Raw genomic sequence first — 11,572 nt, 5'->3', positions numbered from 1 at the left:
GCTAATCATTCCATGAATCAGGGCCAATGTAAGAGGGAAAGAAAGACATGATTAGGGCTGAGAATACCACCGAAGTTACAAAAGTCTGAGAAGCCAGGGTGGACAGCCTCCCTATGTGAAATAACTTGGTTGAAAGAAAAACAATATGTCTGAGGATTACATTGGTAGAGTCCCAACGCCTCAGAGGTGGAAGCGTTTTTTTATTTCCAAGCAATCCTGGAGGAATGGAAATGTCTGTACCAATAGACAGTTTTCTTTGTTAAAAGGAGAGAGTGAAACCCATAACTTGAGACAAAGATTGGGAAGAATATCCTGCTGTAAAAAAGGAACTTTGAAGACTGAGAATAAAGTATACATTGGACCAGGCAGAAGCCCTGCTGAGGCTATTGTACTAAGCCTCCCCTGTCCTTGGATGTTTTTTCTGAAGTGGTGGGGCCAGTAAGTTGGATAGCATTTGGACTGAAGAGCTTTATTTTGGACGTGCACCCTTAGCTTCTATGTTGCTAGGTAGGACACTTCCCTTCTTAGTGATAGGGCTACATAGGCGTTTTGGTTCTTTGATTTCAATAAAACTCATTGAATATGAACCCTAATCGTCCAAGTCCTTCTGGTTCACCAGAAAAGCCAGCTCAAAAAACACTCATTCATCTTTCCTGGGAAACTGTAGAATACTCTAGTGAGGTGCCAACACTGGCTGCAGCGGATCAGCTGTGTCTTGGCTTTGATGCCCAGAGGCAGAGCTGAGAAGTCCTGTAGGGGAACATTCTTCACCGGAGGGGCCAGAAACAAGCCAGCAGTCGAACAGTTGTGTGTAAAGAGGCGCCTCTGCTGACTTCGAGAAGTCTTCTGGGCCGTGGCTCCGCCATCAGTACTGAAGCTGAATACGCCAGTGGTGGGGCCTTGTCCAAGATGTCTAGCATCTGACGCCTGAAGTCCACTCTCTGCTCTGTAGTGGAGTAGTAGTGGGGAAAGGCACCTTGATTGGGGGTGTTGACCCCTCCGAGGCGTTATCAGCATCCCCAGAATAAGAGTGATGTTTCAAGGGGCCATTAGAGAGCAGGAAGACCTGCTATGCTGGTGTTTCTTGTTTTTTTTTGGCAACATTTGTTGAAGACTGCTTCTCTTCAGGACTTGGGCCTTCTTGGAAGAACGTTCTGACACTGGTTACTTTGATGGCATCCTCTTCCTATCCTTGTGAAGAAAGGTATAAGGTTTTGTCGCACACTCCCAGAGGGCCTTAGAGCGCATCGATTGACAGGATCCACAACCCTCTTTATGATTCTTAAGTAAAGGCAAACCAATTGGGGATTCAATACAGAATTTTTCCTCACACAATCTCTGCAGGACTTGACCGAGGCATTTGGTGCGTTCAGTATGACAGTTAGAAAGAACAAACAAAGTGGTGTTCCAAAAGCAGCATAATAAGTGCACAGAACAAAGGACCATGAGTCATGGGGTTGCTACTGGCTTCATACATACTGCCTCATATGTCACATACAGTATTACGGGGACTCAATGTCACTGAACAGCGATGACGAAGAGCCACACTATGCTCCATGGAAGCTGACAAAGTTTACAAAGACAGCCTGTGCTGGAAGACATATATTGAAGATGGGAATCTCTGGAAGGACTGAATCAATTAGCAAGACAACAAATTGGGTGTCATATGATGCCAAAACTCATCGGGAATCCTTTCAGACAAACATCTCTACTTCCTTCATTAAAGACCTGCATGAACAATAGGGTAAATACGATTACTCAATGTAGCTGGGGGGTGGGGAGAGTGAATGGGAACAGGGGCAAGAGATGCACGGACAATAGTGGGAAGAGGGAGTCGGGGGAAGAGGACTGGAACATGATGGTACAGGGAATCATCCAACACCAAGTAGTAAGCACAATGTATGCCATAGAAGTGTGTACAATGCTTGCTTTTCTTTCTTATTCGACAAGATAATAAAAATATATTTAAAACAGAATTCCCAAAACCAATGACCTAGATGTAAACAATCCAAACAAAAAGTAAAGCACACAATTTAATACATGGAAATCAGACAAACCTAGCGACCAACATTTTTTAAATGGAAAAATGTTAGAATAAAAAATAAATGTTATGGATAAACAATAACTACAATGCCATTAATGCAAACAAGTGAAACCTTTAAGAAGTTAGTAAATGTCAGTGATATAGTCACTATAAAATCTTTATTTTGCTTTTTAACCTGGTAAAAAGTAAGAAACAACTGTTCAATCAACAGATCAGTGTCAGAAATTGGCACAGGGCTTCATGCAGAACACTGGCTCTATGGGTCTCGGTGCTCTCTGGAAGAACTGCAGGGGTTAACTCGGTCTTAAGATTCTTTTCACAAGCCTAGCTATCAACAAGAAGATGCCGTTCATATGTGCGTGCAGCACACGCGATGTGGGAGGACTCTAGGTATTACACAGGATTATATGCCTTTTTAAAGAAAATGTTTGATAGACTTTCTTCATCGCAGGCCCAGGGATTGAAAATACTGATGCTAAAACAGGGTGCTAAAGATTTGCTTGCCTATATTGCTGATATTCGAAAACTGGCTACAGTGTTCCCCTGGTCTGAAAATGCTCAGATATTTTTTTTTTTCCGAACACCGCCTCCTGGACAAAATCCAGGACCCCCTTGTACATGTGTAGCACACCCCAACCACCATCTAAGATCTTCTCAATGTGGCGCTTCAAATTGGTCAGTGATCCAGGACCACCAATCTGAGCACAAGAAAACCAAAAGTATTCAACCCCCTCATTTTTTCCGTGGCAGCCATCTGGCTTCCACCGGGACCATACTCACAGAAGAACCCATGCCTGTGGAGATTGGACAATTCCCTGATCCACCATCTTCAGAACGAAATAATGAGATGTCTGGAAGGTTTATATATGTATTGTGAAAACAAAGGTCAGATTGTATGGGATTGTACCCTATTGAGTTTGGCAAACACCAAAGTTTAGGTATAACATGTAAATATTCTTCAAGCTGAGCTATCCCTCTCTTTGGTTCCCCATATGGTTCCTCATCAAATGCGGCATCCTTGCATGTCTATGTACCTGTTGAGAGTTAACCCTTTCATCAACTCCCGAGGCTACTGGCAAATACATGGATCTCCAGTTCGCCCAGAAACGCTCAATATCAATGTTCTTAAAGCCTCAGCCTGTGCCAACCATTTCATAGATGAACCCCCACGGACCTCACCCGTGTGACCATTGTTTTGTAAATGTATAGTAAGGATCAGGAGTGCATTCGCTCTGAACTCATTGACGCACCCAACCTACAAAATATTCTGGGAATTACTTTGTTTTATCAGCACAATCCTAGCATCGACTGGCCTACACAACAAGGACTTTCCTGTGAACAATAACAACAAGTCTGCCAGACGCCTGAGTTAATCAACAAAGTTCCCATCACAGCCATGCCTTGCCCCACCATTGTTCCCTCTGTGAGTGATATCCCACCTGAATATCAAGCGTTCGGCTGACATGTTCTCGCTGACAAACTACCTCCCACACCAACATCATGGGTGTCCGTTCGATCTCATTTGCAATCAGAAGATACCACACTGGTGAATTTACCAACATAAGAAGTAATTGTCCTGAAGACTTGCGTGAGTTAATGCCGGTAAAAGGGGTTCATGCTAGCTGTTTTGCCTGCTGGGAGATCAACCTTCTTTTCTAAAAAAAAAAAAAGAAGACAAAAAACATCTAGGGACATCTGGCCATGCATCGACTAATGTAAGCTAATAAAGATCACAATTAAGAATCGCTATCTGCTGCTGCTCATCCTTGACCTCATCAAGCATGTTTGAAAGGCTTTATTATTTACTAAGCTGGACTTACATGGAGCAAACAATCTTGTACAGATCTGGAAAGGAGACTAGTAGACGACCACCTTCAAAACCAATTACGAGCATTTCAAGTACACTGCCTTTTCGATCTATGTAATGCTCCTGTTGGCTTCAACCCTTTATCACTGACATACTGCATGTCTTATCCTGGCTCGACGCAAGTGAAAGCGGTGCCTTGTTCCGCATCAGTTCCATCTCCACAAAACCAATGGATCCTCTTCCCATTCTGCAACATGTTCAACCAACCACGATGGGAGCCCTCTTAAGCCTAAAGGGGCAAATCAGAGTATCACTGCAAGCCCCAAAGGTCATCAAGCTTGTGAACCGACACCTAAAGCTGCAGCTGAACCCGGAATGCATATAACACTTGCAAGTTTCCCTGTACAGAACCCCAGCAGAAACCTCTTGTGAAATTCTCCAAATGCCATGATTTTAAGTTGTGTAAACAATCAGTTAGAACAAGATGAGAGATGGCTCAGCATTGGCTTTTGTGGCCTCACATGGCAAAAGATATTGAAAATATGTACAGGTATGTATAGTTTGTGCGCAGCCTATGAAAACCCGACAACAACCCACTGGCCTCTTAACAGCCCTTAGAGGTGCCTGACGACCCTGGGGGTTGAGACTATGGATTATATCACTGAGCTGCCTCTGTCATGTGAGAATGCAGTCACCAGGGCAGTGGTCCCTCATTTCAAGATGGAACATTTCATTCCATTCACAGTTCTATTTGCTGCCAAAATCTGGCCCGCCTGTTTATGCAACATGTTGCACACCTGTCTGAACTACTAGGTTTCCTTGTGCACCACTTCACTACTTCCCATCTGCAAACCAATGGCCAAACCGAACAAGTTAACCAGGTGATAGAACAGCGTGGCTGCTGTTTTATAACCCAAGCACAAGACAATAACCGAATTTGCCAACAACCATTATCACGCCTTTTTTAACTGCCCAGACAGTATGCCATCTAGGCATTGTGACGAATCCAGACAATTCTTCCCTTATCCCCAGAGAGGAGCCACCCCCTTTGAGGCTAGGGAGGTGAGCCTGCTAAGCAAGACCATCCCCTAGGGGTCTAGGCAAGTGGGAGCTCTCTGCGAGTGACTCCCCTCCTAGGGACAAGGACTCCCATTCCGATTATTAACTCCCGTTGCAGAGAACATGGCATGCCTATATGGAAATTAGAAAAGACTGTTAACCCTGGTTTGGATTAACCGAATAATTATATTTCTTCAATCTGTTTGTCACCTGAACTCCACAGTCACAGAGGAAAGAGACCCCCCCCCTTTTGGTTCGGATGACATACATAAAACCATGAGGAACTTTGAATGAGAGAGAATCTTACGCAGTGGCGATCTTCCGACAGGAAGAGGTCTTGAAGGGGCCGAGCCACGCTAGACCACGGAGCCAGTGGTAGCTTGGAGATTGTATGAGTTGCTCGCAAGAGACCAGAAGGGAGGTGCCTTGACTGACAGAGGCCTGGGTCAGAAAGGGGACGTTAACGCAACCATCTTGACTAGTGCCTTGGGCCCATTAACTGCACAGAGACCAGACTGCAGAGCAGAGCTGGTAAACCGAGCTCCGCATGAGAGGTGCATGAACTGCTGAGCTGAACAGCGTAAGGGAATCGAACGCTCCCAAAAAGGTAACGCTGTGGAGAGCAGCAAATGGTGTGATTCGAGGCTGGGGAAGCCATAAGCTTTACGAGATCCCAGAAAACCTGAATAGAGTTGAAGCCTATTAGAGAGCTAGAGGGCTTCAGAGACCCCTGAGAAATTGAGAGACTAACCTCCAAGACTGGAAAAGCCATAAGGGATTCAGGAGCCTGGAAAACATGAACAGAGATGAAACAAGCCTATTAAAAGGACCATAGGGCTCTGGAGAGGCCCGAGAATTTAACTTCCAAGGCTGGGAAAGCCGCAAGAGTTACAGAAGCCAGGTAACCCTGAATAGAGATCAAGCAAACCTACAGACAGCCCATACTGGAAAAAGAGAGAACCTGGAGGGTTCCACTCATTAAGTATTATATCAGAATATTGCCACATCCGAGTCAGAAACAGGGGTATCGTATGAAGAACACTTTTCTTCATGGAAAGAAGGAACTGTATAGAATTACGGGTTTGGTCTACAACCTTACATAGAGGTTGGGAGCTGTATTGTAACAATTTATGAATTGTAAAGAAAATAAATGTGATCTACAGAAGCCGCAGAGAGGTTGTGAATGGTGTTTTGATAAAACAAGAACATTGTACAGAAACAATTCTAAATTAGTGGAATGATATAAGGAAAACCTTTTTTACTGGAGAGAGAATTGTAAAGAACTGAGATTTGACCTACAGAACCTGCAGAGAGGTTGAGAACTGTGTTTTGCGATATTGGTGAACTTGTGACTCCTATGGACAAGAGATCCAAGTGATTGGGCCATGCAAAAGCCACATATAGCGGCTATTGCTCCTGCCTCTTCCTTTTTTCCTAAGTGGTAGGGCCAGTTAGATGTTAGGATTTGGACTAAGGACTGTTTTCTTTTTAGCACCATTAGTTTTTAGTTTGTTAGGGGGGAACCTCCCTCATAGCGATAAGACTAGATAGGGCGTTTTCTTTTATTTTGAATAAACACCCTTGAACATGTCAGTAATTTTTCTGATTCTTTCTTGTTCGCCACAGCATGCTCTCTGTTCCATTGCCGAGATCCAACCTCCTCCTCACAGCATCATTTAGCCAAGAAGATGGTTTCTGTGCACCACACAGCACAATACACATTAAGGCAACAGGCAGGCTAAACACACAAGCACGTCACTGATAATAAGGCATGAGCGCTTGATAAGCAACGCATATATCCAAATCCTGCAATGTCACAGGAAGCTCAAGCACTGCTTTGTAGGTCCTTTCACGATTTATTTGAATTTTAAACACTTTTAATTTGGTTTTCCTTTGAGACATTTAACATAGCAGAACCAAAAGTCAACAAATCATCCCTAAATCTCAACCCCTTTTCCCTTTGCATTTCCCCGCCCCCTTGCTGGTTCCTCACTCTGTTATTGTGTCCCGCAAAACAGAATTACTCCAGGTAGGTTTATGCAGGAAAGTTGCATCTTCATGTCCCAAAAGGTACTTGCATTGGAAGATGTTAAGCGCTCTCAAAGGAATCGGAAGTGAAAGTACTCTAACATAATCCACCATGTAGGTTAGGAAAGGGGCCACACCCTACCAAACGTTTCCCCATTCTTCTAAAGCCTGTTAGTTTTTCCATTACCACTATTTACAAAACGCTGGCTAAGCACTGATTAGTATTAGGAGATGATGGATTAGCCCAAATTGATGTGATTCCTAATTTGGCAGCCACAACCATATGAGACAACAAGATTCCACTGTAATGAAAAACAAGAATGTCAGAATCCCCACCAGCCGCAACCAAATATAGAATGGATCTTTCAGTAGCTTCATCCCTGTAATATCCCTACACCATGATCATATTCCAAGTCAAAATTATTCAGTTTCCCACAATCAAAGAAGATAAGTCGCAGTGTGCCCGTTGCTCCACATTCTTTTCCGCACTGACCACCACGAGATGCCGAAAATGTATACAAAATCGTACGGGTATAATACCATCTATAAAGTTGTGTCTCGCCATGCAGCGTGTAAATTATAGATGTATGCATCCTTTTATGTATCTTTGCTCAGAGTTTATCCGATATGCTAGTTTGGCGCTCCTATGGCATTTCCCCTTATAATTCCATACATTTTGTTAACCCGATCCCAACAATAAACCATATATTTTAGAAATCAAACCTTTCAAGGAGGTGACTTTTGTATGCATAGTTCTAACCCCATTACATTTTCGGGAAATTCAAACTGATACATTTATCGCCAAATGTCTCAACTGGAAGTATCTGTAACATTTGTTCCCGCCAATTCCATAATCTATTTTGCACTGGTTACACAATTTAATGGACCCTTTTGGAAATAGATCTCCTAGTTTAGTGCAACCACCCTTTGCCTATTAGCTAAAACCCTTGCAAGAAGTGCTGGTGAGAAGTCAGTGCTACCCAGCGTGGGTGTGAAGGGAGATGGGCAGATGAGAAGATCAGGGTAACCTTGTAGTGAATCGCACACTTCAAGGGGGAATATTTTGTTACTCCGGTAACATACTGAGTATGAGCCTGCTGTTCATTATTCAACCAGGACAGGAACTATATGTATTTTACAGAAACAGAATCATTCATTCATGTGCACCAGTATTTTTCTGTGCTGGCCTATGCCCATTCTGCTTTCACTCTAATTTGGGAAGCTGCAGTATTTATATAAATCCTGACATGCTAAAACTTCCCAACATATGGGAGCAAATAGTTCCATTGTACCAGTGGTTTCTTATCTCCCCAAATAAATTCCATACTATGCCCTTGTAACTCATGAGTGTTTCTTTGGGGCAAAATATTGGTATAGCCTGAAACAAATATAGAAGGTTCAGCAAAATGTTCATTTTTACCAAAGAAATTCACGTTAGCCATGAAATACACAGATTCTGCAATTTTAAGAGATCTTGTTTTATCTTACTGCTCAAAACAAGGTGGCGTGTAAATGTCAGTGAGCTTCAGAGTAACATTGATCCCCAAATAACAAACTGATTTTTGTACCCACTTTAAGAGAGTCTTTATTTTTAATATAGAAAATAGCAAGGTAGCAGCAGAAAGGCCCATGATCTCAGATTTTGACCTATTCACCTTAAAGCCCTTCAAGATGAGGGAAGGAAAGTATCCCATAGTCGTCAGAAAAGCAAATTTTATGGTATGAATTCCCAACTGCTATTCACCGAATTGTCTCGTTCTTCCTGTTGCTTCTCAAATGGTTACACTACAAATGCAAATGAGAGAAGGAATGTGTTCCTCTTTTTAACAAAAAGGCCTCAGAAAGCAAGCCTTTCACCCCAATAGTTAACTACACTCATGTTCCTAATTTTGGGGTCCAATCCAAATTTCTGTAAGGTTGCCTTCAGGAATGTCTACTCCACGCTAATGCTTTTTCAGCATCTAGTGTTAGCAGTACAGAAGTGCTGTACACACTCTCTGCCTTGTCAAAGTCCTTTTAGGAATTTGAAACAAGCTTCCCTTATTGCTGCCAAATTGAAACTTGCAAAGCATTGGATCAAACATTGTCTTTCTTGTGTCTGCCCTGCTCAATTTCTCCATCAGTCCTCTAGCTCTTCTGACATTGCTATTTCTGAATTTGATGCGCCTGAGATTCAGTCTGGTCTTGATTCGATATGCGAGGTTGCAAGCTCAATTGCCTTTACCATTAAAAAGGTCTACGCACTGAAAGAAATCCCTTGGGAAACTGCCCCTCCTGTTTTGTCTCCGACTCCATCGGGAATTGCAAAGGTTGTTTACATTTATTTATAAAAATCACAGGGAAAACAATGCATTTTTGGCACACAAACGCTTACGGAATTTACCATTGATAACAGAGCAGAGGACCTGGGTACTTTACAATGGGGTGAGAGAATGTGACTTGAAGGCCAGAAGTTGCAGGGGAAGTGGAAACATAAACCAGGGACGAGGACATAACAGAATGATATAGGAACAGGATGTTGGAGAAGGTGCTGAGTTAAGGATCGAGGAGTGACGGAAAAGTGCTCTAGGGTTGTCCATGACGGATAGAGAGAGGAAAACAGGGAGAAGCAGTAGCGTATAGTGCTAGGAAACAGGTTCTTCAGAAAGGAGAGCTTTGAGGTTGGATTTAAATAGTGGTATAGTTGGGATAGTACGGCAAGGAAGAGTATTCCAGAGTAGGGGAGCGAGGAGAGAGACACAGTGGAAAAGAGAGAGAGCACAGGGGGCTTGAGTGGTGACAAGGTGGTGAGCCGAGTAGGGGAGTAGGGAGTGATATGAGCAAATAGGTAGGGTGGGGCGAGTCCACGGATAGTTTTGAAGATGAAAAAAAGTTTATACTTAACCCTTTGTTTCATCGATAGCAAACCAATCTGGAGATAGGTAGAGGAGGGAGAGGTAAAGCGAGAAAGGTAGACAATTCTACAGACAGCGAAGTTGAGGACTTTGTCCAGCGGTGAAAGAGCATAGTTGACGAAGCCATAGAGGAGACTGGAACAGTAGTCAGATCTAGAAAGAACTAAGGAGGAGATTAGCCGTTTAGCAACATTGAAAGGAAGAGGGATTTTTCTGACATTGAGGAGGTCGAGTCTGGCTGCATTGGCAGATTTGGAGATGAAGAAGCTGTGTGATGGGTCGAAGATGACACCAAGGTTACGAGCAAAAGCAGAGTGAGGAACGTAGTCAGGAGAGAAGAGGAGGAGAGGAAGAGAGCCTGTTTGGCTGTGAAGTAGAGCACTTCAGTCTTAGTGGAGTTGAGCATGAGCGAGTGAGACACCATCCAATATTTGGTGGTAGAGAGACTATTTGAAAATGTTAACAGCTTGTCGGATAAGTAGTGAAAGAAGAAGATCTGAGTGTTTTCATCAAAGAGTTGATGGGAGAAGCCGTAAGAGGAGATTCAGAGCTGAAGTATAGAGAGTGAAGAGAAGTGGACCAAGGACAGACCCTTGGGGAACTCCAACAGTAAGGGGGTGAGCGGGGGAGCTATGGCTGTTTCAGGACACCTTAAAGAGCCTGGGGGAAAGGTAAGAAACAAACCAAATGAGGGCCTTATCTCTGATGCCTAGGAGAGATGTAAACAGAAGGTCAGAATGGTCGACAGTATCGAAGGCAGCAGAGAGGTCAAGAAGATTAAGAATAGATGAAAGGTGTGCATGCCTAGCGGAAGAGATGAAGTTGCAGACATTGAGGAGAGCCGTCTCAGTGGAATGCAGAAGTCAAAAGCCATATTGAAGTGGGTCCCCAAGGTTGTTGAGTATCAAAGAACTCAGTGAATCTATTGAATACTACTCGCGCTAGGATTTTGTAATAAAGTGGTAGAAGAGAGGCAGGGCAAAAAATAGCAGAACAGGTAGGATCTAGACTAGGTTTCTTAAGGAGAGGGATGACAGTAGTTATCTTATAGGATGAGGGAAAGTAGCATCGTCAAGGGAGGAGTTGAAAAAGGGAAGTAGGATGTGGAGCAACTCTGGGAGCCATGTGCTTCACAATGTGTGGAAACAGTGGGGCACTGGAAGGGTTACCCTTGAGGAGTAGGGCAATTATCTCATCAGGGTTGTTGAGGGTAAATGAAGACAGATGGAGAGAATGAGGAAGAAGCACGAGTGGTGATTGATGCAAAGACGACTGAGTGATTGGAGGGAGAAGGCGAAGTAGTGATCTTAGAGGCAGAGAGTTGAGAAGAGAATAAGGTCAAGGGAGTTTCCATTTCAATAGATGGGTGGGTAGAGAGTGGACATAATAGAGTGAGTGATTAAGTAGAAGTGAGTTAAAGTCAGTGGTTATAGAAGCAGAGAGAAAGAATAGAGTGAGTGGTTAAGTAGAAGTGAGTTCAAGTCAGTGGATAGAGCAGCAGAGAGAAAGGAGAGGTTGAAGTCACCAATGAAGTGGTGATCGGGAGGGAGAGAGTCAATTAGTTGGGAGAGGTGATCGAAGAATTGATTTAAAGGACCAGGTGGCCAGTAGAGAGAGAGATAATATGTATGCCCTAGGGAGCAGCGATCATTGAGATAGTGTATTTGAATGAGGGAGAATTAGCAGGAGATAGGGAAGTTGGAGATAGGCAGTTTGGAGGATGAAAACAGTCCTACACCA

Source organism: Ambystoma mexicanum, chromosome 2p (genome assembly GCF_040938575.1).
Source record: "Ambystoma mexicanum isolate Mex_15411 chromosome 2p, UKY_AmexF1_1, whole genome shotgun sequence".
Taxonomy (NCBI): Eukaryota; Metazoa; Chordata; class Amphibia; order Caudata; family Ambystomatidae; genus Ambystoma; species Ambystoma mexicanum.
Note: the sequence above shows the minus strand (reverse complement) of the source record.